The sequence below is a fragment of the Chroicocephalus ridibundus genome, chromosome 7 (genome assembly GCF_963924245.1).
Source record: "Chroicocephalus ridibundus chromosome 7, bChrRid1.1, whole genome shotgun sequence".
NCBI lineage: Eukaryota > Metazoa > Chordata > Aves > Charadriiformes > Laridae > Chroicocephalus > Chroicocephalus ridibundus.
In genome coordinates, this window is record NC_086290.1 from 31,204,631 (window position 1) to 31,210,630 (window position 6,000).

Genomic DNA, 6,000 nt, shown 5'->3' on the forward strand with positions numbered 1-6,000 from the left:
ATGGACTTCCCCTGGAAAAGTCAAATGCTTAAGCAGCTGTACTTCACTGCAAAAATATCAGGATCAAAACTTTCTGGAAGCTGTTTTGGGTTTTGCATCTACGCTCTACATTGAAGCTGTAGAAAGGTTCAACAGAAACATAATTTATGCCTGCATATGCTCAAACCAGTTTTAGACAAAACCCATGAATGAGAAACAGAGGCTGCTTCTTGAGGAACCTAGATTTTCCTTAAACGACTGCTTTTAAATAAAATATTTTGAGCTAGTCAGAAGCAACAGGGCAAAGAACAAAAGAGAATCCAAACGCGTGTGCCATTGCCAAATGATCTAAGATATGACTGAGGTTTAAAAAAATCATGGTAGGGGATAAGGTGAACATAGAATGGTCGTATACCATATTACACAATATTAGAACTAGGGATAGTAAGAGATTGACTCATAACGTATTAAAGAAATCTTCATTTTTACTACTCACGGGTAGTAAGCTGCTGGAACTTGCTGTCACAGGAAGCTATGGAAGCAGACAGTATCATCAGGTTCAAAAAGACAATAGAAAAGTTCATAGACAATGGGGAGATAAAGTGATGTACCTGCTAGCACACTTAATTTAACAAATATGGATAGTGGAGGAGTAAGAGAAGAAAACACTAAAAAGTGGCTGGGCTTTCAGGCTCTTCCTAAATAGCATCATTTACTCCTACTGCCCAAGACAGAACACTAGGTTGGATCGAGCCCTGATCTGAACCAGCTGGGTATTTCTTTACATTCTTAAGAGGTTACCACTAACACTGGCAATTTGATAACACATTCATTTCTCCCCTTCTCCCATTTTTAATTCCTAAGCATTTGACTGGAAGAAAATCTCCTCCCTCTGGTGAAAGCTCTGCCTGGACATGTGAAGAGCAACAAACTTAGCAGCCCAGCAAGGCTTCAGAGCAAGGACAGGCATGACACAGCGCAAAGCCACACTCTGCAACATCACCACTTCAAGCAGAGCTACCTGTCCTGCTGAGCGCAGCCACACTCGTCTTGTGGTGGTCTGCAAGACAACAGAAAGTGGTTTGCAAAGTGACTGTAAAAAGAGAAATTAAAGACTTAAAATACACACAGGTACACACCTGCGCAACCGTCAGCACCTGCTGTCAGGCATAGGAAGAAGCCAGCTCTCAACTGCTTTTAGTACTGGCAAGCAGGCATAATCGGTTCCCTCGCAGCGCACATCAGCCCCAGGATGACAAAGCTGTAGCTCTGCACTCCACATGCCCTCTCCCAAAACAGTTAAAACAGTCCTTCAGAGCGGCTGGGAAACAGTGTAGCAGCAAACTTTGGGGGGGAATCTCTGCTGGACCATACTGAGTATCAGCATTATGTCATTTGGTAACCTGACATCATCTGTAGCCTAAAGAGAAGTTAATGGTCTAGTCACTATTAGAAAGCCTAAAGCATTACAGTCCCAAAACCCAATCGGTAATTTTGAGAAAACACCATGCTGAAAATATTAGACTATTTTAAATCACGTGAGCTGGATACATTCTTAAATGTACGCTCAGAACTTGACATTCAATGTACGTAAGACCCTTTTAGGCAATGGAATCCCAAATGCATTGTAAATTGCAAGGCAATTATATGTCAGTGGTTAAAAGATGTATAATTAAGAGGACTGAGCTCAGAGCTTCACACATTGCATCCAAACAAAAGCCACGATTAAAGAGGTCTTAACTGTGTTGTTTTGCATTTGCTAATGCTAGCACAGATTTCATGTGAAATTGCCTGGTGTGTTCATGACATCTCACAGACAAGGTACAATCATCTAAATATGCTTCTAAAACCATCAGCTTGGGGCCCAGAAGTGGAACATGGATCTCCAAGAACCTCGGCTTTTCCACAAATAGGATAAATAGTAGGTTTTTTGATTCCTCAACTTGACCAAAACAGAACAATTCCCACCGTTGCCGCTGTCTGACCCTTTTGTTGAGACTAACAGTAAATACATAGATTTTAAGATGTTTGGGCAACGTGGAATTTCATCCACTCAGAGATGAACAGAGTCCGTAAAATTTATTGCAAGAAGAAACGCATTTAAAGCTACCTTACAGTAAAACCTTTCAGTGAGTATTAGTAAAAAACATATTATTAGAGAGAAGGCAAAAACATTCCTTTTTTCTGTTTCATACTAAGAAACTTTAGGCAACTAGTACCTCTCTGTGAAGTGTTCTATCAAGAGAAGCTGCACCACATCTAATTGTGGTCAACATCAACACCACAAAGTTGTAACTTCTGTCCCCGTTCTGTGATCTAACCATAACTTTGGCTTAGTTCTGGTCATTTAACAGCTCAATTCTCTACTATGCTCAGCTACCAAACCAAGTCTGCTGTAATTTTGGAAACAAGAGTCTTTTTGTTAGTAAAAGCATCCAAATTGAGACAGAAAACACTGGGAAGCAACCAAAGTCAACTACAAGAGCTCCTACAGTGAACACTTTTATTAATTAGAGTACAATCGTTACTCAAGAAGGCCTCTGAAGAGCCCTGCACAAGTCAAGGTACTGCATATGCATGCAAGTCTCCTGACAGATCAAGGCACTTAACATGTTAAGATCTTACTGGACATTTTAGTTGGAATCATAGTTTGGACTACTTTTTTTCATATGTTAAAATCTATCTAGGAAGACAGAAGCAGCAACATTGTCCTCATTCTGCCTTTTAGAAAGCTTATTACTTCAACTCTGCAAAAAAGCAGTTTATTATTGCATAAGGATGTCTGATATATTAACAGAAAAGCAGCAGTATATTTTAGGCAATACTGGTAATACAGATTATGCTTCAGAATAAAATGCAATACACATAGGATTAAATTTAAGTATTATTCCTAATAATAGCTAGAGAACTTACAGACTTGTAACAAGTTTCAATCAACAGCAGAAAACATAACTAAGAGGAGGGAAAATAAATTTTTGTTCCAAAACTGAACAGGTTCTTCTTTTTATTTTCCTACACAAAATTAACTTAATCAGGAATTTTAATTTCAGCTGATTCACTCGTCTGATAAATAGTACCTTAAAGAAGACATGATAAAGACAGCCCAAAGCCTAAAAAACAACAAATGTTTAAGACTCCAGGAATTTTAGAAACTTCAAAGGATTTCTAAAGGGAAAAATGTTAAGTAGGAAGATTCGTAACTGTTGCTAAGAGTACATTCCTATAGATTTCAATAAAATAATTTCCTGAACATGGCTATTCCTGACCTAAGGTTCAAGACGGACTCTGTATCTTTGGATAAGGATTTCTCTATTTGAGCAGAAGGTCTCAGGCCCCAGTTCTGCAGTCACATCCTCACAGGCAGATTCTCATGCTTGCACAGAAGCACGCCTATTTCAGAGTGGGTATAAACAGGCCCAGGTTTTGCCAGGGCGAGCGGGGCTGCAGAAAGACGGCCTTCAGGTGCAGCAACAAATGGAACGTTTAGGCCATTGCAACATTGCAGAAATGCACTTTAAAACGTTATCTCAAAATATCAAAACCATGATCCTGAGAGAAAGCAGAGACTAAACGTACCACAGCATACCTTGCATCTATACACGAATGAAAAAAAGGCTGCAAGTCCAAGTCTTTTTTTTATTCAAATAACAAATAACCTGTACTTGCATATGAGGTTAAACAAAATACCTTAGTCTTATTTTTAGTCCCAATACTGCAAAGACAAACTAGCTTATTTTCACACAATACAGGAATATCGTTCTTGCTTCAGTGGGAATACTCGATAAATAAAATAAAGCAGTAGAGCTCCTCACAGAGCAGCCTTTTAGCAGTTATAAGCTATCAAAATTTCAATATGGTATTACAACAAATTTGTACCTCCTGAGGATTTACCATACACTGTGAGAACACGGTACATGCAACTCTGTAGGACCAGGCCCTACGTACAAATTCATTCGCTCATCATAAAAATATTGAAACATCAAAATAAGTCCCACTAAGTAAATTTTGGGTTGCTTTCTGCGGGCAATTTAGCTTTACAATTAATAAAACTTGTCTGATGTACGTATAGATTACAAACAAATCACCTAAGAGGCTGAAGATGGCTGTGAAAATGTCACCAGGTTGTAAGTGACAGCTTCATACAACACGAGCGCTGCAGTTCAGCAATCAGCAGCGGTACCTGGTGGGTACGACCTCAGCGTGGAACGGTGCCAGCACAGGGGTGCCCACAGCCGAGGGCACTCAACTACAGGGGAGCCATGCGTTGCCCTAAATTTGCCAATTTGCTTTTTAAGTCTACCCATCCTCAAAAATTGAGAGCAGCCTTAAAATAAACCTTTGTCGCATGTTGTTAAGTAACAAAGTTAGAACTAACTATAGATCTACATATTTTAATCAGATGGTATAATATAAGGCTTTAAGGTAAGCATTACTGTCATTTCCAAAATTCATTTGAGGTTACCTGTACAAAGCCATTAATTAACATTTTGAGCTAAAAAACGTACTAAGGAAGATTTGACCAAAACTAGACACCTCCCACATTAGAAACTGGAGCTATTTCACCTGTGCGGGGTGAAGCGCGTTGGTGGGTTTTCCAGTGGACTCACTTCACAACTACCAGACGTTCTTTTCCCTGAAAAAAAAAAAAAAAAAAGGATCCTTTCATTTTCAGGCCTGGGGGCAGCGGCACCTCGCAGGCAGCCCCCGCCCCAGTGGGATCCCGGCCCGCGGGGACAGCTAGGGTCCCCCAGCGGGGTCAAGAGAGGAGGCCAGGGCCCGAGTCCAGACACGGCCCTTGCTGAGGCGATCCCTTCCCCTGGCTGCGGGGCCAGCGGGCTGTTGCCCCCGTCCCGCTGATGCCAACAGGCCCTATGACAGCCGGGGTGGCTGAGGGACCCCGGCCCGGGGCCGGCGGGGCTGAGGTGGCTGCCAGCCCCGGTACACGGCAGGGCGCGAAGGCGAGGGCGAGGCAGCCCCTCGCCCCTGTCCCTCGCTTCCAGCTTCGGGGGCCGGGCAGAGGCCCCCGTGTGCCGGCAGCTTACCGGGGGTGAGCGGGGGGGGGGATAGCACTCTGACGGCCTCCCCGCACCCCCAAAACCGTCCCCCCCACCTCCTCCCAAAAAGTTGTGAGGCGAATCAGCTCACCGCCGGCCCGCTCCAGGGGGGACGCCGGCGGGGGGGGTGGGGGGGGAACGGGTCGGGCGGGGGGGGTGGGGGGGGTCCGTGGCCGCCTCCCGGGGCACCCCCGCCCCGCCGGGCCCCGTCCCTACGGCCGCGGGCGCGGGTCGGGCGGCGGTAGCGATGGGGGGGTGGGGGGGGAAGCACCCTAAAAACGCCGCGAAACTTTCCAGGCCGCGGCCGGCGCGGCCCCGCACGCCCCGCGGGACCGGCACCGCCTCCGCCGCCGCGGCGGCCCCGGACCGGGCTGGGGGAGGGGGGCGCCCCCCCCAACCCCCCAGCCACCGCCACCGCCTCTCATTAAAAGTCGTTTCGGCAAATTAATGCCGCCCCCAGCCACCCCCCCATCCCCCTCCGTCCCGCGGCCCCCCTCGCCCTGCCGCCCCGCGCGGAGGTGGGGGGGGGAAGCGGCCCCGTCCGAGGCGCCCCCGCCGCCTCCCCCCAGCCGCCAAGCTCCGGCGGTGGCGGGGCTCGGCCCGCTTTGGGCCCGGGGCCCGGCGCGGGGGGCCCGGCGGGGCGGGGAGCGGAGCTGCTGGGCCGCGCCGCGCTGAGGCCTAGCGCCCCCCCGCCCCCGTTCTCCCCCGCCGCCCTTCACCTCCCAGGCAAAGGCGCCAGGGCGCCGCGCCCCGACCCTCCCGCTGGGCCCCGGCGACCGTCTCACCTCCCTCCGGCGCTCATCTCGGCGCCCGAAGGGCTCAAAAACCCCCCCGGCTCCCCTCACCCCCCGCTGCGGCCTACACCGCCCCGGCCGATCCCCGGCCTCGAGTAGCCCGCCTCCCCACCCGCCCTGCACGCTTCGCACCGCCTGCCGCGCTACGCGAGCCCGGGGATGCAGGCCGGGCC

The 6,000-nt window shown here is 48.1% G+C and overlaps 1 protein-coding gene across 8 annotated transcripts in view; it reads right to left on the reverse strand.

Annotated features, from left to right (window-relative positions):
• INO80D (INO80 complex subunit D) overlaps window positions 1-6,000 on the reverse strand; it is a 46,637-nt gene that overhangs the window by 40,257 nt on the left and 380 nt on the right. For 3 of the 8 annotated variants that reach the window (XM_063340704.1, XM_063340702.1, XM_063340710.1), the window contains exon 2: window positions 4,543-4,612. The gene's annotated coding sequence lies outside the window, so the exon portion shown is untranslated. Of the gene's footprint in view, window positions 1-1,000; window positions 1,073-4,542; window positions 4,613-5,818; window positions 5,839-6,000 lie in introns of those variants that run through there. The other 5 variants (XM_063340708.1, XM_063340707.1, XM_063340709.1 and 2 more) reach the window with 4 other exon arrangements.